Source organism: Gopherus flavomarginatus, chromosome 1 (genome assembly GCF_025201925.1).
Source record: "Gopherus flavomarginatus isolate rGopFla2 chromosome 1, rGopFla2.mat.asm, whole genome shotgun sequence".
NCBI classification, from domain to species: Eukaryota; Metazoa; Chordata; order Testudines; family Testudinidae; genus Gopherus; species Gopherus flavomarginatus.
In genome coordinates, this window is record NC_066617.1 from 148,514,096 (window position 1) to 148,538,441 (window position 24,346).

At 47.0% G+C, this 24,346-nt stretch overlaps 3 protein-coding genes and 1 non-coding gene across 5 annotated transcripts in view; 2 read left to right on the forward strand and 2 right to left on the reverse strand.

Annotated features, from left to right (window-relative positions):
* Nucleotides 1-24,346, reverse strand: part of LOC127046670 (zinc finger protein 436-like) — a 545,929-nt gene that overhangs the window by 165,143 nt on the left and 356,440 nt on the right. The window lies entirely within an intron of this gene.
* Nucleotides 1-24,346, forward strand: part of LOC127043044 (zinc finger protein 34-like) — a 320,191-nt gene that overhangs the window by 141,513 nt on the left and 154,332 nt on the right. The window lies entirely within an intron of this gene.
* Nucleotides 1-24,346, forward strand: part of LOC127038672 (zinc finger protein 420-like) — a 130,631-nt gene that overhangs the window by 9,023 nt on the left and 97,262 nt on the right. The gene's annotated exons all lie outside the window — the stretch shown is intronic.
* On the reverse strand, nt 10,510-10,581 carry TRNAE-UUC (transfer RNA glutamic acid (anticodon UUC)). Its single transcript has one exon. It is a non-coding gene; the product is annotated as a tRNA-Glu (tRNA).

Below are 24,346 nucleotides of genomic sequence, written 5' to 3' on the forward strand. Positions count from 1 at the left end.
CCATGCAGTTAGTTAGATGCAGAAACAACCAGCTGTATCTATGAGTGGTAAATTTACAGAGGCTCTGCTGCACACCGCCCTAGTGCGGGTGCCAGGGCCTCCAGGATCCTGACATAACAGCACTTTACACACCTTCCTGGAGCCTCCCAACTCCCTTCGGCTGTTGGGACTGCGACCCCAATCCTACTGATGACAAACAGGCCTGGGCAGGGCCAGCTTTAGGAAGTGCAGGGCCCAATTCGAACACTTTTGGTGGGGCCCTGGCAGGGATGACTTAAAAAGAAAAAAGTGTAAAAAAAAGCCTTCCATTTCTTCCATGTATTATTTACTTTCCATAACTATATAAATAATAAAATTGTATATTATGTACATTGCATCATATATGCTGCTGATTGGTTATTAATGACTGCCGTTTCACATGTGTGGGTCCCCGCCACTCCCTGGGGGTGTGCACATGTGTGGCTTCCCGCTGCTTCCTGCCCCCCTCATTGAGGCTGGTGTGCAGGTTACTGGCCTGGGAACTGCAGGGCATCAGTGGACATGGGGCTGGTTCGAGGCAGGGCAGGGGCTGACTGGAGGTAGGGTCTGGCTGCAGGCAGGGCAAGGGGTGCGGGGCTGGCTGGAGACAGGGGAGTGTGGGGCGGGCTGGCTTCAGGCAGGGCCACAGAGGGGTGCAGCAGGGGTTGGCAGGGCTGGAGACAGGAGTATGGGACTGGCTGGCTTCAGGCAGGGGAGTGCAGCAGGGGTTGGCTGGAGACAGGGCAGGGGGGTTGGTAGGGGCTGGTTGTGGGCAGGGGGTGCAGAGCTTGCTGCAGGCAGTGGGGGGTGGGGCTGGTGCGGGCAGGGCAAGGGAGTGCAGCAGAGGCAGCTGGAGCCCCGGCCCTTTAAAAAGCCCCCAAGCCCCCCACTATTCCAGGGCTCTGAGGGCTATTAAAGGGCCAGGGACTCCCCTGCTTCTACCCCGCCTCGGACCTTTTAAATAGCCATGGGAGCCCTGGGGAATGCATGGGGGCAGCGGGGCTCCAGCGGCTATTTAAAGGACCGGGGTGGCAGAGGCAGCTGGAGCCCTGGCCCTTTAAATAGCCCCCGGAGCCCCCTGCTACCCCAGGGCTCTGGGAGCTATTTAAAGGGCCCGGAGCTCCAGCTGGGGGCACAGGGCTTACCGCTCTCCAGCCGGAGCTCTAGCCAGGAGAGCAGAGCCGCAGGGCTTGCGGCGCCCCGGCCGGAGCTCTAGCTGGGGCCACGGGGCTTGTTGCGCTCTGGTCAGAGCTCCAGCTGAGAGAGTGGGGCTGTGGGGCAGCCGCGCTCCCACCGGCACTTTGGTCAGGGGAGCGGGGCCATGGAAGACCCCGGAGCAGACCGCAGCCAGGGTAAGTAAAAAAATTTAAAAGGCACCTAAAGCCCGAGCTTAGGCTCTCCCAGGCTCTCCCAGGAATCGGGCAAATCAGCCTAAAGCTGGCCCTGGGCCTGGGGAGAGGAAGCTACTGACTCAGGATCATGCCAAGTGTCAGAAGTATGGATGGGACTCAGCAGTCCTTCTTTCCAGGCCCCTTCGCTAACCACTGCTGCACACTTCCTCCCACAGCTGGCAATTACAAGCAGGCCCTCATGGCCACTCTTCCTGCCTTTGAGAGGGAGTGTGCTCCACTGGAGTGACTGGACCAGGGGATTGGGAGTCAGGACTCCTGAGTTCCATTGCTGGGTTTCCTGTTGGTTCCACTGCTGGTTGTTTTCCTTTTTCTGTGGGATTTTGGGCAACTTGCTCCCCCTCTAGGGATCTGTCCTCAGCAGTCAAATGGGGATTTGATACTTTCCTGCTATTCGAAAGTGCTGGGAGAATCCCCCAGCAAAAGCTGCTCTGACAGTGCTAAGCAGCAACTGACCATTCAAGGTTGGAGCGCACTGCCCAGAAGGTGGAGTATTTGGCTCAGGGGTTTCACTTCAGCCCAGTCTAGAGAGAGGGGCTCAGCCATGGAGTTTGGCTCAAGAAGGCCAATTCTCCAATTTGTTAAGGGCGTTTTGAATTCCAGTCCTGTGCTCCAAAGTGCTTGGTGTCATTTGCAAATTTTAGAAGCATGCTCTCCACCCATTTTCCAAATCACTAATGAAAATATTGAATAATACCGGACCCCAGACTGATCCTGCTGGACCCACTAGGTACACCCTCTCCACTGGACATTCAAACATGGAGAAGGGATCTTGGAGTCTGGGCTTTCAACCAGCTCTGCACCCACATTACACTGATTGCAGCTAGATCACATTTCCCCCATTTGCTTGTGAGAATGTCCTACGGGACTGTGTCAAAAGCCTTAGTAACGCCAAGATAAATCCCATCTATAGTTTACCCACCTCCACTAGGCCTGGAACTTTGCCGAAGAAGTTAAGAGGATTGGTTTGGAATGATTTGTTCTTGACAAATCCATGCTCACTCGTCTTAAGAACCAAATGATCCTGTAGGTGCTGCTGACAAACTGATTGTTTAAGAATGTATTGCAGTATCTCTCCAGCTATGGAAGTGAGGCTAGCTAGTCTGTAAGTCCCAGGGTTCTCTTTGTTCCCCTTTTAAAGATAGGTCCTATCTTGTTCATGGATGGGAAGATGTTCTTCTTCAGGGATCTCAGACGAGAACTGGGGCAAAGCCCTGGGTTTGTTAAGGCCACAAAAATGGAGGCAGGAACCTCTTCTCTCCTGCTTGTATAGAACCTCAGGTACCTAAAAGACAGGGACTCACATTCCTGAATGGGCTTTTAAAAAGGCAGTGGTTAAAAAGTTTGGCCCTGACCATTTCTTCTTTCTGCAGACTAGACATTTTAGCAAACTTTAGAATTCCTTGGTGCTAAACACTGAGAAATTCCCCTTTCTCCATCATACAGGGCTTTAACACCCCTTATCTCACTAAAGCTCACGAATGCCCAGAGTTTGAGAATTGTCCCTGTTTGCACTGAGCAGATGAGAAGGAGCCTAAGGTCTAGAGAAGGGAAGTGACCTACTGAAGGGCCTACACAGCAAGGTGGTGGCAGAGCCAGAAAGAGAAGCCACCAGTCCTAACTCCTGTTCTAACAGACCAAAAAAAAAAAAAAAAACAACCCACAGGCAGGGATAGAGCCCAGGAATCAAGATAGTGGGAAAATTTCATTGAAACCATTTATGTCAGAAAATCCCATTCAGACTAAATCAGGTTGTTTCTCCAAATCATAACAAGTGGGATGAAAGTTCTTTTCAAAAATATTTTGTTGCAAAACAAAAGCATCTCCTGTTTGTCACAGTGTGTTAAATTTTCTTGTCGCACACAAAGAGGAGACACTTAGATCTCAAAAATTAGATAAGATGCTTCAGTCTGAGCTAAGTAGTTGCTGCTCTTAACAATTTCAAACTAAAAAAATACAAATCAAATAGATTATTTCATCTATTCTATTATGTCATAATCTGCTCTGAGTAAATGTGATAGGACACCTCATCTTATGCACTACTCCTAGTGACACTCTCCAATGGATGTCCATCCTCCACCCACCGTGAGGTAGGTAGGAGTGAATCATCATTATCCCTACTTTAAAGAGGGAGAAGCTAAGGCTGAGAAAGGAGAATTGGCTTGTCTTAGGTCACCCAGCCAGCCAGTGGCAGAGTTGGGAATAGGACCCAAGAGCCCTGATTTTCAAACTAACCATCGGATCCTGAATTTCACGCATTGAATGACCTGAATAAAATGCTCTCAGATGAGCTCCAGATGAACAACAATGCACAGTAATTATTCAGCAAGTATTTGAGGAGAACTGCAATGTTAGAGAGAATAATGAACTGCTCCGAAACAATGAATGCAGAGAAACAGCAAAATTCATCAAACATTCAACTGGTTATGTCTTATTTACTTGGTCTTAAAAGAGAACAACAAGGACCTGAGTCTCTTTCCTGTCAATAACCCCCTGCTCAGCCAATCAGGGTAGAGACTGAGGCTGAGAGTTCTCATCAGAGAGCCCAAAGGATGGTCCAGGTAACTGGTGGGAATCACTGCCCGAGCACTATTTCTGTCCCACATTTTTGGGTGGACTTTCCATAGTGGGAGCTGCAGAGCACTCCCCTGCAACACACACACACACACACACACACACCCTTCCTGGTGTTGGGCTGGGAACAGGAAAAAGGAGAAAAGAAGCAAAAGAAGAAGAGAAAGGAGGGAGGGAGAGAGGAAGGGATGGATGGAGGAAAAGGTGAAACAAAAAGACAAACCCTAATGTCCCCAGTGATTCTAAGGGACAAAATCCCAGGTGCAGAATAAAATTCTGCCTCCTTAAGCTTGTGTTTTCCATGCCTAGAATTCAACTGTCCCCAGATGGATCAGACTGAACAGGTTTCAGGCCTTGAGAAGGCTCTTACCTTCTAAACAGGGACAGCTGTTTTCTAATAAAATCACTAAAAGGGAAGGCGAAACCTCAAAAGAGGTTCCTCCTGGCACTCACATACATAAACCCGAATACTCTCTCAGTCCTCAAAGACAGACCTGGAGAAAAGGACTTGCTGAAACAAAGCCACAGGGGTCTCTGAGTTTTCCCTGGCCCCTCGCCCCTGTCCTGCCTGGTTGATGTCAGCATCTCTCTGTGAGGTCACCATCTCCCCACCACCTTTGACCAATAGTCTGAGGTCCTGCAAAAGGCCTTTGTGATGTCACTGCCACACCTCTCCCTTGCTGAGCTAATGTCCTGCCCCTGCCCAGGCACTCTGGAGGTTTGAGCTACTCCCTGTGGATCACCCCACTCAAGGAGCGTTCGTTCTAGGAAGCGAGCTGGCTAGACAGGAAAACATCAGACGCTGCTCCCAATGCTGCACTCAGTTTTTCAGAAATTAGTCGACTTTATGGCCAGAAGAGACCATTAGAGCGTCTAATCTGACCTCCTGCATATCACATGTCTCCTGTTTGACACAAGAGCTACTTTTGGGGCAAACACATTCCAGAAAGGCATCTAGTCTTCAATAAATGATATCAAGAGATCGTGAATCCTCCACTTTCTTTGGTAGCTTGTTCCTGTGGTGAATCATCCTAGCTGTTGACTATTTGTAACATGAATTTGTCTTTTCCAACCATTGGGTCTTGTTATGCCTTTCTCTGCTAGATTGAAGAGCCCTTATTGCACAATCTTTTCTCTCTATTAAGGCACTTCAACACTTCAGTGAAGTCAGCTTTCAATCTTCTTTTGATAAGCTGAACAGGTTGAGCTCTTTCAATAGCTCATTGGAAGGCATTTTTCTCCAGCCATCAGAACATTTGGTGGCTCTTTGCTGCCCCAGCTCCATTTTCATAGAATCATAGAATATCAGAGTTGAAAGGGACCTCAGGAGGCCATCTCGTCCAATCCCTGCTCAAAGCAGGACCAATTCTCAGTTAAATCATCCCAGCCAGGGCTTTGTCAAGCCTGATCTTAAAAACCTCTAAGGAAGGAGATTCCACCACCTCCCTAGGTAACCCATTCCAGTGCTTCACCACTCTCCGAATGAAAAGGTTTTTCCTAATATCCAACCTAAACCTCCCCCACTGCAGCTTGAGACCATTACTTCTTGTTCTGTCATCAGGTACCACTGAGAACAGCCTAGATCCATCCTCTTTGGAATCCCCCTTAGGGTAGTTGAAAGCAGCTATCAAATTCTCCCTCATTCTTCTCTTCTGCAAACTAAACAATCCCAGTTCCCTCAGCCTCTCCTCTTAAGTCATATGCTCCAGCACTCTAATCATTTTTGCCCTCCACTGGACTCTTTCCAATTTTTCCACATCCTTCTTGTAGTGTGGGGCCCAAAACTGGACACAGATCTCCAGATGAGGCCTCACCAATGTCAAATAGAGGGGAATGATCACGTCCCTCGATCTGCTGGGAATGCTCCTACTTATACAGCCCAAAATGCCGTTAACCTTCTTGGCAAATTCTGCACTTGTCCTTGTTGAACCTTATCAGGTTGCTCTTGGCCCAGTTCTCTAATTTGTCTAGGTCCCTCTGTATCCTATCTGTATCCTCCAGTGTATCTACCACTCCTCCCAGTTTAGTGTCATCTGCAAGCTTGCTGAAAGTGCAGTCCACACCATCTTCCAGATTATTAATGAAGATATTGAACAAAACCAGCCCCAGGACCGACCCTTGAAGCACCTCGCTTGATACTGGCTGCCAACTAGACATCTTTTTCAAATGAGGACACCAAAACTGGAGGCAATATTCCAATGTCAGTCTCCTGATGCCATATCACCTGTGACGCTATTGACATAATCTGTAACTGTATAGATCACCATTGCTACCACTGTTCTATATTTGCAGCCAATATTATAGAAAGGTTGTCATGTAACGGGTCTATGGAGAGGTTATGATTGGCTGATTATAATGATGCTATCTCTAGATGTGTATCATTTTTGTAGTTGATGTTATGAATATTCGCTCTATGCCTCTCGTAGTTCAAACTTGTGTTATGCTTCCGGGGAACACTCCAGACAAGTTGTTGTCAGTTCTGCCAAGCCTGCTTGATGGCCTATTAAGGACCATCAGCTATACATTCGACCCACTGAGAGAAGGCAGATACGCCTTGTGACTCAGCAAGGTATGCAGGGACCTGCATAGAGAACTCTAAGGTTTTTCTATGCCACGTGCTGGATAGAGTGTCCTTGGGACAAAGAAAGCAAAGACCACATGGCAAGAGACTATAAAAGGCTGATGCTTCACCTCCATCTTGTCTTCAATCCTGCTTCATACCTCTGGAGGGACTTTGCTATAAACTGAAGCTATATACAAAGGACTGAATGACCCATCCCAGCTGTGGATGGACTCCAGAGACTTGATTTGAACCTGCAGTTTATTCCATCACTGCTACAAGCCTGAACCAAGAACTTTGTCATTACTGTATGTGAAGGATTAAAATCCATGTGCATTTTATATAACCACCTGGAATATGGATTGTGCCAGATCCAAAGTCCAGAGTATGGTCAAGGGACCAGGGGCCTAGCAAATAATCATCAGCTAAGAGAAAGCTGGGCTAAACAGAAAGCCTTGCTTGCTAAGACAGGCCTGGTCAGCAAATTGCCAGGTGTTGGAGCTAAGAACTAAATAACTGTGTCTTATTCAGAATTGCAGACTGAACAAAGAATCTCTGTTTCTATTGTGTTTGTTTCTTCTGTAGGGAGACGTTCTTCCCACAGATCCAACCTTGAGTTTATGAAAAGTTGGTATATGTCAGTATAAGATATGGCATCCTTCCACCTCTTTTCCAAGGAACTAATGCCTTGCCTTTAGACACACAGAAAACAATCTTTATTATTATATACTTTCACTGTTTCTTTGCTTTAACTCCTAGGAATGTACCTGTTTGACAATCAAAGGAGTTGCTCCATTCCAATGGACCCCAAATCAGAATTCAACCTATATATTTTATACTAATAAGATTTTATCAAAGTATTAATTAAATGTTAACTTGCTAACTTAACACCATGGGCGGAGATTTTATGTAACCTGTTAACCATTGGCTCATGTGCTATCTTGTCTTGCTTCAAAACTTCTCCTGGGGTGTGGAACAACTTTAGTTGTAAGTCATTAAAAACCTTTTTGGAGGAATAATTAGTTGTTTAGTTTCTCTTTTGCGGACACTATTCAACCTCATTACATCTGTGTTGGGTGGTGGGAAGTAGCTGTAGTCAAAGACTCAATCACTGAGCTTTACCCCCATGACAACAGGAGCATGGAATCGTGATCTCAGGACAGACCCTGCTTCATCAAGCTCATTTGAGATTTACAGATGACAGGTGGTTTTAAAAATGGGGTTTGATTAACCCTCTTAAATGTGGTAAATACCACAGCTTGCACACCCACCAATATAGCTTCTCTCACTGACATAGCTGCCATCTCCTGGGGAAGTAGATTAACTACACCCACAGGAAAAGTCTCTCCCATCAGCACAGAGCAGTGGTTCTCAAACTGTGGATCAGGACCCCAAAGTGGGTCATGACCCTGTTCTAATGGGGTCAACAGGGCTGGCGTTAGACTTGCTGGGCTGAAGTCAAAAGTCTGAGCCCCATCACTCAGGGCTGAATTCTTCATGCTTTGGTTTTGCCCTTCCTCACTGGGGTGGAGCTCGGGTTTTGGCTCCTCCCCCCCCCCGGCGTGGTGTGGAGAGGCTTTGTCCCTCTTTCCCAGGCCATGTAGTAAGTGTTTTTGGCAGAAGGGGGTTGCAGTGAAAGGAAGTTTGAGAAACTCTGGCATAGAGCATCTCCATTAATGAGCTGCAGCAGCATAGACTCAATGTTTGAAATGTTGACTTGCCCTTAGCCTGAGAATACATCTAGACTTGGCTCCCTGTGTCACTGTGGGTGATCAGACACTGAAAGTACAGCCATGGAGACACCACACACCAGCCTTGCCTAGCTGGCAAGAATCAAACCTCCACAGAAAGACTCCTATGGTGTCATAGCCCAGAACCCTAAGCCTTCAGCCATAACCACTTAACACAGTGCTCTTTCTACACTGTGGTTCTGTTCCCACTGAAGGGTCATTTCCAAGTGTTTACTCAGACCAGCTTCCCCAGCACACTCACTGCTGTGCAGCTCTGTACATGTGGCCATGGTCAAACAGCAAGAATTCCTACCCATTTCCCTACAGGCTGGAGCATGATTAGAGTGTGTTTCTGGTTAATGACGTTGCTGTAAATTGTTCATTCACTGCCTGGACAATTCAGACAGTTCCTTCCCCCATCATATCTCCAGCACATCAGTGATTCCAATAACAGGGGCAGGTTTTCTCTGGGCGCAGACATTTTTGAGGGAGTTGGTGGCTCCTTTCTTTCCTCATGTGGGAGTAAACTCAGCTTTTTATTCTAGCCTTGATGACTCATGGAATAACAACAGTTGTATGAAGAGGAGAGGGAATATGTCACTGCTAGGGGAGGAAGGTGGATGTATCCCCTCTGTTTGACCATTGCTGTCATGGTATAATTCCCCACTCTAAACCTTAGTGTCCAAAAGATGGGGTACCAGCATGAATTCCTCTAAGCTCAATTACCAGCTTAGAACCTGTAGCGCTGCCACCAACCAGGAATTCCAGTGCCTGGAACACTCTGGTCCCCCCAAAACCTTGCCTGGGGATCCTCAAACCCAGACCCTCTGGATCTTAACACAAGGAAAGTAAACCCTTTCCCTCACCGTTGCCTCTCCCAGGCTTCCCCTCCCTGGTTTACCCTGGAAGATCACTGTGATTCAAACTCCTTGAATCTTAAAACAGAGAGGAAAATTCACCTTCCCCTCTCCTTCTCTCTCCCCCTCCCAGATTCTCCCTGAGAGAGACAGTAATCCTAACACAGAGAGAAATAAGCCTCTCTCTCCCCCTTCCTTCCTTTCTCCCCACCAATTCCCTGGTGAATCCAGACCGTGTCCCCTGGGGTCTCACACCAGAATAAAAAAACAATCAATCAGGTTCTTAAACAAAAAAAAGCTTTTAATTAAAGAAAGAAAAAACAGTAAAAATTATATTTGTAAATTTAAAATGGAATAGGTACAGGGTCTTTCAGCTACAGATACTGGGAATACCCTCCCAGCCTAACTATTCAAGTACAAATTAAAAATCCTTTCAGCAAAATATAAATTTGAACTCCTTCCAATCAAATACACATTTGCAAATAAAGAAAACAAGCATAAGCCTAACTCGCTTTATCTACCTAGTACTCACTATTCTGAATCTATAAGAACCTGTATCAGGGAGATTGGAGAGAAACCTGGTTGCGTGTCTGGTCCCTCTGAGCCCCCAGAGTGAACAACAACTAAAATTTAACAGCACACACACAAACTTCCCTCCTTCAAGATTTGAAAGTATCCTGTCCCCTGATTGGTTCTCTGGTCAGGTGACAGCCAGGCTCTTTGAACTTAACCCTTTACAGGCAAAAGAGATATGAAGTACTTCTGTTCTATTAACTCTTACTTATCTGTTTATGACAATTGCCATTGCAGGAGACAATTGGAATTGAATGCCCTGGCTCAGACTAGAGACACAGGGAGGTTTTGCTGTTCATGGATCAGTGCAAAGGAAATTGTTTCTCTGTGTGAAAATGAGACGGGATATGAAACGCCCACATGGTGGTGCCTAAGGCAGAAGGGACCCCTATAGGATTAGAATAGGATAAGTTCACAAACAGCAAGTTTCTTACTTTGCCCATCTGTCAATTTTGATTATTATCTATGGAAATATTTTGCCATTGGGTCATGTGTTTACCCAGAAATTGACATTTACTAACAAATACATAATTCTTCCAAGCCTGCCTAGTCTGCAGTTGGTGAGTTTAGAGGGACACATTCACTCTTCCCACTCCCCATGCCAGCTCTGTGCTCTCCAGAGTGTCAACTTCCTCCACAGCTGGGATCCTTCCCTGATCTCCCCTCAGACCTCTGCCTCACCCTCACTTCTGGGATCCCCTCCAAACACTGTTCAACTCCCCTGTTGGCAGGATTCCTTCCCATTTCTTTCACTTCCTGTCTTCCCTCCAAGCAAAAGCTCTGGACTGTTCCCACACTGGAAACTGAACCCAGGCCACCTGGGTGAAAACCAGGAATCCTGCCCACTAGACCATGTGGGACTTACACAGCCAAAAGCCATTTACCCCTTCACTAACAGATTTATAAATTCACATTCAATAACATTTAAAAGTAACCATTCAAAGTAGCCATTCAAAAAACTTCAAAAACAGATTTCAAAGAGAAATTGCAGAGTTACAATTTATTTGCAAACTTAACACCATTAATTTGAGCTTGAGTAGGGACTGGGAGTGGCTGGCTCACTACAAAAGCAATTTTCCCTGTCTTGGTATTGACACCTCCCCATCAATTATTGGAAGTGGACCACATCCACCCTGACTGAATTAGCCTTCAACATTGGTTCTCCCCTTATAAGGTAACGCCTTTCACATCATGTTCCAATATGTATTTATGCCTGTTGCTGCAATTTTCACTCCATGCATATGAAGAAGTGGGCTTTTTACTCACAAGCGTTTATGTCCAAATAAATCTGTTAGCCCTTAAGGTGCCACCGGACTCTTTGTTGTTTTTGTGAAATAAAAGCAAAACGCATTCTAAGCTGATTTTAACCCTTTCAATGCCTTTACAAACTTGGATGCTTCTCACCACAGCCTGGCTGGTTGCTTTTCAGTCAGGCTCTCCTCTTTGATCAGCGTTTCAGTTGCTTGGTGTGTTGGTGTCTGTAGATGTAGGTGGCAGAGAGAGATAAAACATGGCAAATCTCTCTCCTTTTATCATGTCCTTTCTTCCCTCTTGGCTTTGCCCCCCCGACCTTCAGAGTCAGGTGAGCATCACTGCATCTCTCCAAGCAAGGTTGAGCAATTCCCTTCATGTGGCCTCATGAAGGTGAGTCATTGCATTGTCGCTCCCTTGCTGGACAATGGCTGTTGATGGTCTGTTTTACACCCTGTCTGGACGTTGGTTACTTTCCTTGCTGTTGCCACTAGGGAGCTAATATCTGGCTGATTCCCCAACCTTACTGCATAGTAACAACCATACTACACAATTCTCATAACTTCATATGCATTAATGGTATACATTTATGGATAGAGAAATGACTTTCAGCAGATCATATTCTTTCCCCCAATATCTTACAAGTCATGCTTTATATATAAGATAACAATTATATGAAAATGAGGAATATGGGGGTTACAGCACGCTTCCCCCAAAGGTATAGAATGTCACACTGAGATTCTATTTTCATTTGTTCTGTAACCAACTTTGACCTCTGTGCCTAATGCTTATACTCGCTTAGCATCTAACTTTCTGTAGTTAATAAACTTATTTTAATGTTTCACACTGACTTGTGAAATTGTCCAAAGTGCTTGGGAAAGCTGCTCAGATTAAAAAGGCTGGTGCATGTTCACTTTCTTTTTGAGGAAGAGGCAAATTAATTAATGAGCTTGCACTTTTCAAGAGGTTTTGAGCAGTATAAGATGGTACATTTCTGAGGTGCAAGGCTGAGGGCTGGGGAGATATGTTGGTGTCTCTCTATGTATAATTGTGGAGTGGCTTATAGAGCATTCATGCAACTTAGTTGGGTGCATTGCTGCATGTTGTTGGCTGAGTGATCATAGCACCAGGGGGGGTTTTGTTGCTTGTCACTAGTGCAGCATTGTAAGACACAGCCCAGGCTGGAGAGATAAGAGGACAGAGCAGTCCCACAGTTTGAGATTGTACCCCATGGATCTCACCACACAGAGACCCTCCTGTGACCAGCTGTGGTAATATTGTGATTAGTGCCTTGTAGCTTCAACAGCTGCAGATGCAGGATGAGTTACAATGACCTTGACCTTATTTCCATGTTTAGCCGATGCCTCCTTTCGACACTTGTCAGCAAAAAGACCCGTTTCTTTTGCAAGCATGTGTATGGGTAGCCAGAGACAGGCTTCTCCGTTAACAAAAAAGATTGACCAAAAGGTGACACATTCAGCAAGGCAGCACTGGATGCTGGATCTGCTCTTTATCCAGCAGGTCTCTTGGCAAGATCTGCCATAGTGCCACTCTCTGGGACTTCTCCCCTAACTGCTCCATGTTTCATCAACAACATGAAAGGACAGTAATTCTCCATTTCCTGCAGAGAACCCCTCTAGAAGGGTGTCTATGCATAGATATCCCCAGGGAAACACAACATAGGCTCTCCTGTCACAGCAAATTGCAGCCAGAACAACCTCCTTGCCACTGGCCTTTTCATCAACTCCACACTGATGATTTGATTCTCTCCAACACTCTGCTGGAAAGAAGCCTTATTTCTTCACAAGCAATTACTTGGGGTGCCAAGGGAGGTCTCCTCTCTTTCCCTAGGAGGGCACAGGGCAATGTGAGCAGAGGGGACAGAAGCTGTACAACAAGACACTACTGGGAGTTGAACCTAGGATCTCTGGTTTACTAGGCAAGTGCTTTAGCCAACTAAGCCACAGTGCCTTCCTCAATAGTCTTTTTGCAACTGTTCCACTTGACGGTCCAAGACAACATCTTCAAATTCCAAAGTTCAAATGTTCATCACAGAGGAGAAAGCACTCCTTCATTTCGTATTTATTGCTACTGATCCCCTGCCAAACCCACAGCCAGGGTCCCGCAGCAGTGGTTGTGCTAGGAGAGGCAGTGACTCTCAGCCAGCATTGTAAAACAGAAGGTTTATTAGTGGTCTGGAATAAAGCCTGGGAAAGTTCTGTGTTAGCACAGGAAGCAGGAAGATTCAGCAACGTCTGTCTTGGGGAGACCCAGAACTCAGAGCCTGGACTCTCCCCTCAAGTCTCAAAACCAGAAGACTCCTTTCTTCTAACAGCCCAACTCAGCCAGGCCCTTTTGTCCCTTTTCTGTCCTTTGTTCTGTTTCCCTGGAAACCTGGTCACCTGGCCTCCAGCTCTTTTCTTGTTTTCCAACTCATCCCAGCCAGCTGGCTCCTTGCAGCAGGTGCACCCTGGCCATCAGTTGCTAGGATACAGAATTTATGGCCATTGTCTGGGCCCAAGCAGCTAGACAGTAGCCACACCTGCCCTTTAGGGGTCTCTGCCAAGATTTAACACCCTTGTCCCACCACCAAGATCAGTGATCCCAAAACTTTTGAGGGTCATGCCTGCTCTTACCTTTTTTCATGTTCCCCATGAACCACGGCTGGGAAGGGCCACCACCACATGCGAAGGGATGCAGATAGGGGTCAGGGGGCTGAGGCAGGGGCCAGATCTGGGGGTGAGGGGTGAGACGGGCAGTGGAGCCCCAGGGGAAGGGCTGGGAGTGGAGCCCTGGGAGCAGTGCCTGCAGCCAGGGCCAACAGCTGGGGCTGTGGCCAGGCAGGGCTGCCTGGGGTTGGCGGGGAGGGCAAGTAGGGCAATTTGTCCCAGGAGCCTCTCCAGATTTTCTGTGGCACTTTGGTAGAGAGTCCTTCCCTCTGCAAGGGACTCGCTGCCAAACACCTGGCCCTGCCCTAGGCCCCCTGAATCCTGTGGGTGGCCCTGGGTCCATGAGTGGAGCTGGGTGGCTCTCCCTCCCCATAACCTGTGGGGGCTGGCCTGGGCCCCAGTTGCATTCTCCTGAATGTTACTCCGCCCCCCTGGCAGAATGCACCCCACATTTTGGGCCTATGACCTAGATAATTGTGCAACAAATAGGGCAAACTGAGGCATACACAACATGCATACAAAATGTCCACAAAATTCCCACTTCATCACAGGTGTTAGTGGGGTCCGAGCTGGGCAGCAGCACAGGGAAAGTGGGGAGGTTTCCCTTTGGCAAAATTAAACTTCAAAATATCCTCTGTGTTCCCGCAAAAGCCTCTCATTTATCCCTACACCGTCTCCTCATGAAAATCTCCACCCCTGCCCTGGCACACACACTCCCTCATTCCAATGCAGATTTTTGACTTTTCTTACTTTTCCTTGGCCTTCCACAAACATTGTTCCCAGCAAAATGATCCAGGGCTTTTAAAACGAGAATAAGAGAACAAACTAATTAAAACCAAAGAAACAGCTATCGACCTCCCTACCACACACAGTTTGGGTCTGAATTTTTCTACTGAAATGTTGAGACAATAAAACTCTCACTGCTATTGTCCGGAAACAAACCTAAACCTCCCATGCAGTACCTAGTACATCTATTACTGAACCACCAAGGCTTCAGCTCCTTCGGTGAATTTCTAGCTGCCCAATCCTGCTACTATTCCAGACAGCAATTCCTGACTCCTGTCAGCATTTATCTCAGCCCCATTCTGTGCATCACAGGCTTCTCTAGGAAAGGGCAGTGAATAGTTCTAGGGTCCAGCGATCCTCATTCAAATCAAGCTAGAACCTGAGAATCCTCCCTATTTCTCAGGCTGTGGGAGGGGAGACATTTCACAGAGCTCTCTGAGCTATAGCACATGGCTAAGGAAAGAAAAAAAAAGCCTCATATCCCCCTCTGCTTTGGGTGGTGGGTTTACTCCTGAAGACTCTGACCCCCACTAGTGCCCTATGCCTCATCCCTGACCCTTGCTATAGACTGTGAAAGGAGCGGAGGCAGCACAGGAGCCTTCTGGGGGCGCAGATCTGAGGCTTTGGGAGAGACACATTGTCTGAGATATCAGAGTGCTGTAAACCATGCAGCCACCCTCTCAATCAGGGGCCTGTTCCAGCCCTGAGTCATGTGAAACTATCTCCTGCTTTACCTGACAGGGCCTCCCCTAGACCAAATGACATCCCAGGCAAAAAGTGTCTTCGGTGCCCCCCACTCCATATGTCAAACCATTGAATAACTTATTTTTTATTGCATTTGTAGCTCATTTTATGATTTTGATTCACAGTTTGGATGCATGATTTTCTGTGTCATATAAGACAATACATTTTCATGCTAGGATGTGTGAATCTGTATTTATTCATGCCATATATAAGCAAATGAAAATAATTTCCTATAAGCATATAGAAACTTTTAATTTTAACGGTAACTGAAATGTACTAGCTACAGTAAGAGACAGCATTAGGATGTTAACCCTAGTGCATTTGTTCAGAGATTGTTTCTCTCGCCTTTCCCCCATGAACTGAAGTGTAGCATTTGAGAGATCCAAAGACTAGTTAATAACATTTCCAAGTGCTAAGATAGCAAGCAATGTCTGTCTTGCATTGGACATTGTTGACTGGAGAGATGGTTTATTGAGAATAAGCTTCAAGATGAAAAGCAGCAGCCCAAAAAGGACCCCTCCAGATGCTTGAACTAGCTCGGTTGGGAGAGTGTTAGACTGAAGATTAAAGGTCCCTGGTTCAATCCCAAGCTTCAACAGGCTCTTTCATCCCTTTTTCTGCAGGGGTGGGCTCTTTCCTGGAAACATAACAGTTCCTTTACCTGATGCAAGTCCCTCATTTCAAGCTTTGCTGCAGGAAAAGGCAGCATTGGCTTCTGCACCCAGTTGGCCCATCTGATCTTTCTTTGTTCTTTTGCTCTTTCTCAGCAAGGGGAAGAAAAAGAAGCTCTCCCTCCAGCTGGAGTCACAAGGGTGACGCAGGGATGACTTCCTGAGCCCCAGCTATAGAGGACTGTCTACTCTTCCAGCTGACCCATCGAAGAGCTGCCGCCAGTTTCTCCAGGTTCACGCCTCGGTGTGTTCCAGGGTGAGCATCACCAAAGTGCACAGAATTTGAGGGCAGGGCAGGGGAGAGCACTGCGATGGAGTTTCTGTAGTGTAGTGGTTCTCACGTTTGTCTAAGATGCAAAAGGGGCCTCAGCTCAAAACCAGGCAGAAACATAGTGGCTTCCTTTTCCCAGCTCCCCTTGCTGTCCAGCAAGGCGCTCCTCCTGCTGCCACTGGTCTGTCCCTGGAATAACCCCAACCCCTGCACAATAGAGAGTGGTGACATCAGTGGACAAAGTGCTTTGGTGTCAGCCTGGGGAAGCTAGAGGAATTAGGCTAGTCACCCTTTGAATGTTTGTGGCTTGGCCTCCTCCGCCCTTGAAAGTTGGCCTATGGAGGCCGGCTCTTCCTGCTGGCCTTCTTTGCGTGACTTGCCAAAGGAGGAAGTGAGACAGGAATTGGGCAAAAGAGGGGGCAGCAGGCAGGACAGGAGGGACACTCTCAAGGGTCTAAAGTTGCTTTGCACAATGATAAATCTCGGAACAGGATAGAAATGAAATGGCGGCAGAACCTAAGGAATTAAAAGTCTTTGGATTCTTGTGTGTGCACTGACTCCAAACAGAAACTGTAATTTGACTTGCTTTGTGTCTGTGTCTGGTAAAATATCAAGGCAAAGTCATTTCAGTGATTGTGACACTGGTTTTGAGGAGGCTTTGGTCTTATTAAAGTGGAATTAGCATGTTACACTTGTGTTTTTAAAGGTGGCTTCTTCAAGCAATACCAAGTTGTTCTTCCCACAGCTGGGTGATGGGGGGCAGCAGAGGATCTCCCCAATCTGAGGGAATATCTCTGGGCCCCACTGTTAGTTCTCCATCTTTTCTCCCCCAACCATGCACACTCCTCCTCTCCCCATTATCAATGTTTTAGAGTGACCCCCCCTCCCTTTATGGGATACAGACTCTGTGACAGAGACTGACTAGGGCTCCTCTCTGCATGACCCCAATGGGGAAAGAAAGAGACTGGGGAGGGGGCCGGCCGGCTGGCTGGGGGGAGAAGATGGGCAGAAGACATCAAATGAGGCTAAACCAGAATAGAGGAAATTTTCTTCCTGTTAAAAGGTACTGGAGTCTCATCGCTGGAAAGCCACATCTTGAGCTAGGTTTGAGGCATCAGCCTTTCAATTACCAGGCAAAGGTGTGACCCACAGAGACTGATAGCTGCCTGCTTCCCAGCTTTGTCTATGAAGCACTTGCAGTTATGCAATTGGTTAGTGCAAAGAGCCATACTGCTGGGATTATGAGTTCAAGCCTTACCTAGAGCACTAGTTTCTGTTACCCATGTAATTTCCCCAAATTTTTTCTATTACCTGTGTAGTTTGCTTTGCCTAATTCACATGGAAAGTGCCATACTAGGAAAAGGAGAGTAAGTTCTAAAATGTGGAGGTGGGTTCAGAGTTTGAAAACATCCACGCTGTGCTGTCATTGGTTCCAGTAGATTGTTCAGCGGCAAAGGAAAATTGATTTCTTTGCTGCTGCGAAAGCTGCCAGGATGGGTGTGTGGGCACCAGATGTCCCTGCTTCTTCTAGCACACCCCTGACTCCTTCCCTTCCCCAGTCACTGCTGTAGGAAGGTCCTATATGCACTAAGCCTAAAGCTTTTTCCAAACCTTCTTAGTGTAGCTGGCAGCACATCAGTCTCATAATCTGAAGGTCCTGACGTCAAGCCTCAGAAAAAACAATGGATTTTGCTCCCTGCTTCAGATTTTCTAAAGGAAATCAGAGAAAAGAAACTAGAGGAGAGTGGTTTCTAAACACCCTCCCACCCATCTAACACACACACAGACTTTTCTAAGGCATTAACTTTTACTTCCCTGTGGAGTTTGTATTCTCCATAGAGCAAAACAAAACAAAAACATGCAAGTCTAAGCCTAATACAGTATGAAACTTAATACTGATAAAATTTCACCCTCAGAGATCTTCTAGTAAGCTTCTTTTGCAGACTAGACTTATTTCTAGTCTGGGCCCAACCTTTTCACCTGGCACGGTCCTTGTTCCAGCTCAAGTGGTAGCTAGACGATCTCTCATAACTGCAGCCACCTTTGTTCTGTTCCATCCCCTTGTACAGCTTTGGTACAAGGCAAGAATCTTTTATCTCTCTCCTGGGGAAAAGCCCCAGGTTTAAGATGGACTCCTGTACCAGGTGACATGGTCACATGTCCTGTCACATGTCCTGTGAGACCCCAAGCCTTCATTCTTCCTGGCCTGATTCACAGATGGTCCTATTGGCATCCAGCAGGGGTGGGCGGGCAAAGCCTGCCCACTTCTAAAGGACCTCCCCCCAGCCTAAAGGGAGGACCCACAGGTCTGGGACACCAAGTAATTACGGGGGACAACTAATAAAAAAACAGGATTGGGAGTGAGGTCATAGGGCTAAACGAAGGGAACCTGATGGGGACACCGAGCAGAGAACCCCAAACAACGCCCACTGCTCCTTGAAGGCGTCAAGGGAGCCAGTGGACGCCGCCCAGAGGAACTCTGCCCGGATGCGTGAGCAGACGGAGGAACGGAATTAGGCCCTACAGTCGCAGGAAATCCCGTCGGCCAACCTCCTCTCCTTGGTGTTGTAGATGGCCAGTTTGACCAGGGCCAAGAGGAGGTTGAGAAGGAGATCCCACGACTTCGTGGGGCCACGGATAGGGAGCGTGTAGATAAAAAGGTGAGGGGAAAAGTGCAACCAAAAACGCAGGAAAATATTCAGGAGGAGCCAGAACAGGGGCTGCAACTTGGCGCACTCCAAATAAACATGTGCCAAGGTCTCCTTCTCACCACAGAAAGGGCAGGTGCTAGGGACAGACGTGAACCGCGCCAAGTACACGCCCGTGCTCACGGCTCCGTGAAGGAGCCGCCAACTGATATCCCCGGCGGGCCTCGGGACCAGAGCAGAGTACAAGCTGGCCCAACGGGGCTCCTCACCCTCGAGAGGTGGCAGGAGGTCCTGCCATTTGGTATCGGGGAGGGACGCGAGGGTGAGGTAGTAAAGGGTATGGAGCACGAGTGAGTACAGATGTTTCCGTGGAGTGGTCTGGAACAAAACCGGCTGCAGATCATGCAGCCGGCTGGCAGTGAAAGGGTGAGGGGGCTGATTGGGTCCACGGGGCAGGGGCCCGATAAAAATGTCCACGGGGCCTGGGGTGGAGGGTGGGCGGGGCGTGCCCTCTCACAGGACCCGGTCGAGGTAAGCCCGAGCAGCAGGCAGTAAAGCGGCCTTCACCTCCTGAAGTATGCGCTGGGGAGTATGAGGTCTGGAAAGCCCCATGCACTGAGCGAGCGTCAGGGGATCCAGCCAGTCTCTCCGGTCGTAGTCCAGGAGGTCTCCGACCCTGGTGACTCCCGCCGAGACCAGCCTCTGGCACACCGTGGGGGACTCCGCCTCCTGCACACGAAGCTGGGGATTGTGTAGCAGGGGCTCCGCGAGGAGGTCAACCCCCTGACTCACAGATGGTGCAGGACAGAGCCATCTACAGTCAATTGTCCTGGCTAATGGGAGCCATCAAGAGTCCAAACCACTATTAATGGCCCACACTTTGCATAATTACAACAGGACCTCAGAGTTACAGTTCATATTTCTAGTTTCAGATACAAGAATGATCAATTCATACAAATAAGATGAACACACACAGTAGATAATAAGCAACACTGTGTAAGAGACCTTTTGCATGAAGCACGTTCCAGTTACATTATATTCACACTCATTAGCATATTTTCATAAAATCATCAACATCACAGCAGGGAAAGGGTTTTACTGCGGCACCTGGGAGCAGTTGAGTTTCATGTACAGGCTGTGGTATGAGTTCCTCCAGGTTTCTCATAAGCACACAGGGACCTTAGTGGGTGCTTTCAATATAGGAATGGCCCAGATAAGATAAAGTGATGGGGATTGCATTTCCCTTTTTTATTTCTGTATTTCCAATGACGTTTCTGTTTGTGATTTCATTTTGCTTCGTATAAGTGTGTTTTCTCCTATATTTGATATTTAATAGGCTAACTCTAACAGCTAATAACTCGAGACTTCCAAACACGGCCTGGGCGAGTGGAAAAGAACTGTAAGGGATGCTGTTTTTCGACCTTGTGTTAGATAAGAATAGAATGCAGACTGTAGCAGAAATTGCTGAGAGAAGTAATGTCGGAAAGGAATATATATAAACAAAATGCAGTTGTTGCTCATTACTGTATGTCACAAAAGGTATAAATACTTGCCTTAATTGTTTATCTAACCGAGACCTACCTCGGGAGGGGAAACTCTGCCCGTGTGTACTCTCCCGACTAACTGCAGTTGCTCGAAATAAACTGCATAATATAATAACATTTAACATCACTGTGGTGGGAAGAACATCTCAACAACCCAACACTGTGGCATTTAATTTCAAAAAGGGGAACTATGCAAAAATGAGGGGGTTAGTTAAACAGAAATTAAAAGGTACAGGGACTAAAGTGTAATCCCTGCATGCTGCATGGACGCTTTTTAAAGACACCATAAAAGAAGCCCAACTTAAATGTATATCCCAATTTAAGAAACAGAGTAAAAGCACTAAAAAAGAGCCACTGGGGCTTAACAGCCATGTAAAAGAAGCAGTGAGAGATAAAAAGACTTCCTTTAAAAAGTGGAGGTCAAATCCTAGAGAGGCAAATAGAAAGGAGCATAAACACTGCCAAATTAAGTGTAAACATGTAATAAGAAAAGCCAAAGAGGAGTTCGAAGAACAGCTAGCCAAAAACTCCAAAGGTAATAACAAAAAGGTTTTTTAAGTACATCAAAAGTAGGAAGCCTGCTAAACAACCAGTGGGACCCCTGGATGATCGACATACAAAAGGAGCGCTTAAAGACGATAAAGTCATTGTGGAGAACCTAAATGGACTCTTTGCGTCAGTCTTCATGGCTGAGGATGTTAGGGAGATTCCCAAACCTGAGCCAGCTTTTGTAGGTGACAAATGTGAGGAACTGTCACAGATGGAAGTGTCACTAGAGGTTTTGGAATTAATTGATAAACTTAACATTAACAAATCACTGGAACCAGATAGCATTCATCCAAAAGTTTTGAAAGAACTCAAATGTGAAGTTGCGGAACTATTAACTGTGGTTTTTAACCTGTCCTTTAAATTGGCTTCTGTACCCAATGACTGGAAGATTGCTAATGTAATGCCAATATTTAAAAAGGGCTCTGGAGGTGATCCAGGCAATTACAGACCAATAAGTCTAAAGTCAATACCAGGCAAATTAGTTGAAACAATAGTAAAGAATAAAATTGTCAGACACATAGAAGAACATAAATTGTTGGGCAAAAGTCAACATGGTTCTGTAAAGGGAAATCATGTCTTTCTTATCTATTAGCGTTCTTTGAAGGTGTCAACAAATATGTGGACAAGGGAGATCCAGTGAACATAGTGTACTTAGATTTCCAGAAGCCTTTGACAAAGTCCCTCCCCAAAGGCTCTGATGTAAATTAAGTTGTCATGGGATAAAAGGGAAGGTCCTTTCATGGATTGAGAACCAGATAAAAGACAGGGAAAAGGGTAGGAATAAATGGTAAATTCTCAGAATGGAGAGGGGTAACTAGTGGTGTTCCCCAAGAGTCAGTCTCTAGGACCATTTCTATTCAACTTATTCATAAATGATCTGGAGAAAGGGGTAAGCAGTGAGGTGGCAAAGTTTGCAGATGATACTAAACTGCTCTAGATAGTTAAGACCAATGCAGACTGTGAAGAACTTCAAAAAGATCTCACAAAACTAAGTGTTTGGGCAACAAAATGGCAAATGAAATTTAATGTGGATAAATGTTAAGTAATGCACATTGGAAAAAATAACCTCAACTGTACATACAATATGATGGGGGCTAATTTAGCTACAATGAATCAGGAAAAAGATCTTGAAGTCATCATGGATAGTTCTCTGAAGATATTCATGCAGTTTGTGCAGAGGCGGTCAGAAAAGCAAACAGGATGTTAGGAATCATTAAAAAGGGGAAAGAGAATAAGACTGAGAATATATTATTGCCCTTATACAAATCCATGGTATGCCCACATCTTGAATACTGTATACCGATGTGGTATCTTCATCTAAAAAAAGATATACTGGCACTAGAAAAGATTCAGAGCAGGGCAACTAAAATGATTAGGAGTTTGGATTAGGGGTCCCATATAAGGAGAGATTAAAGAGGCTAGGACTTTTCATCTTGGAAAAGAGGAGACTAAGGGGGAATATGATAGAGGTATATAAAATCATGAGTGATGTGGAGAAAGTAGATAAGTTATTTACTTATTCCCAAAATACAAGAACTAAGGGTCACCAAATGAAATTAATAGGCAGCAGGTTTAAAACAAATAAAAGGAAATTCTTCTTCACGCAGCACACAGTCAACTTGTGGAACTCCTTACCTGAGAAGGTTGTGAAGACTAGGACTATAACAGCGTTTAAAAGAGAACTGGATAAATTCATGGTGGTTAAGTCCATAAATGGCTATTAGCCAGGATGGGTAAGGAATGGTGTCCCTAGCCTCTGTTTGTCAGAGGGTGGAGATGGATGGCAGGAGAGAGATCACTTGATCTTTACTCGCTGGTTCACCCCCTCTGGGGCACCTGGCATTGGCCACTGTCGGTAGACAGATACTGGGCTAGATGGACCTTTGGTCTGACCCGGTACGGTTGTTCTTATGTTCTTATGAGCAAGGTCACTCTGACCAGTGACTTGGGGAAATTCAGTACCACCTCTACAGGAAAACACATCCACTGTCATGTTGGCACTCCCCTTTCTGTGGACCACGTCCATATCATAATCTTGCAGGAGCAGGCTCCACCTCAGGAGTTCGACATTGGCTCCTTTCATCTGGTGTAGCCCCGTCAGGAGAGAGTGGTCGGTACACATGGTGAAGTGTTGCCCAAATAGATATGGATCTAGTTTCTTAAGGGCCCACACCACAGCCTGGCATGCCTTCTCGATGGCCATGTGGTTTTGCTCCCGGGGTAGCATCTTCTTGTTCAGGTACACAGTGGGGTGCATCTCCCCCTTTTCATCATCCTGCATTAACACTGCCCCTGTCTGAGGCATTGGTGAACACCATAAAGGGCTTGTCAAAGTCTGGGTTTGCCAGAACTGGGCCACTGACCAGAGTCTCCTTCAGCGCACAGAGAGCCATCTGGCACTCCTTGGTCCAGACCACTTTGTCTGGCTTCCCCTTCTTGCATAGCTCAGTGATGGGGGTTGCTATGGCTGCTGGGGTCACGATGCCCTCCGTATTTGCTGGGATCCTACCAGCCCTTTCCCTGGGAATAGGTAAGAGGGGTCCTGGGATGCCCTTAGCAGCCTTTTGACCACTCCCAGATGGGACAGATACTGGTGTCTGCCCTTCATCTTCTGGGCTGCTTCCCTCAGAGACAGGAACGGGCTCCTCCAACCGATCCTCCTCCTCCTGCTGGGCAATCAGCTGTTCTTTGGTGAGCATCCCAATGCGCAGCCACCTTTTCCTGCACAGCTCAACTAGGTCACTCTCAAGGCGCTTCTTATACATCTTCCTGCTGGCCACTCACAGGCCTGTGTGCTCTCAGCTCCCCACGGTTTCCAGGAGGAACCCCTAGTGTGCCAGACCTTTTCCAGATCACCACCTCTCTCCCAGGGTCAAGCTGGAGACAACTCTGCCCTGAGCCTGCTCACCACAGTCCCCAGGGCGACCCCATTACTGCAACAGTCCTTCTCGCTGGTCACACACTCCCAGGGATTAAGCTCCTCCGCCCCCCAAAACCGCTCCTCTCTGAATCTTCAGCACACCTGGTCCCCATCAATCCCCCTTCATTTTACTGTTCACCAGTCACTTACTGCAGGAAGCGCCATCCACAGGGTGCAGTACACCCCACCACTGCCACTAGTTGTCACGGAGTGTGGAGGAGTCAGAACCCTGCACCCTCACTTCCTTTCATTCACTGTGACTCTCAGCCAGCCAGTAAACCAGAAGGTTTATTAGATGACAGGAACAAAGTCCCAAACAGAGCTTCTAGGTACAACCAGGACTCCTCAGTCAGGTCCTTTGGGGAGGGGGGGGAGGCAGGGAGTTTAGACCCCAGCCTTGGGGTTCCCTATGTTTCCTCAGACTGCTCCAAACTGAAAACCCCCTCCAGCAGTCTCAACCAGCCTTCTGCCAGCTCCTCCTCCACCCTTCGTCCAGTTTCCTGGGCAAAGGTGTCACCTGGCCCCAACCCCCCTCCTGGCTCAGGTTACAGGCTCAGATATCATCCCTCAAA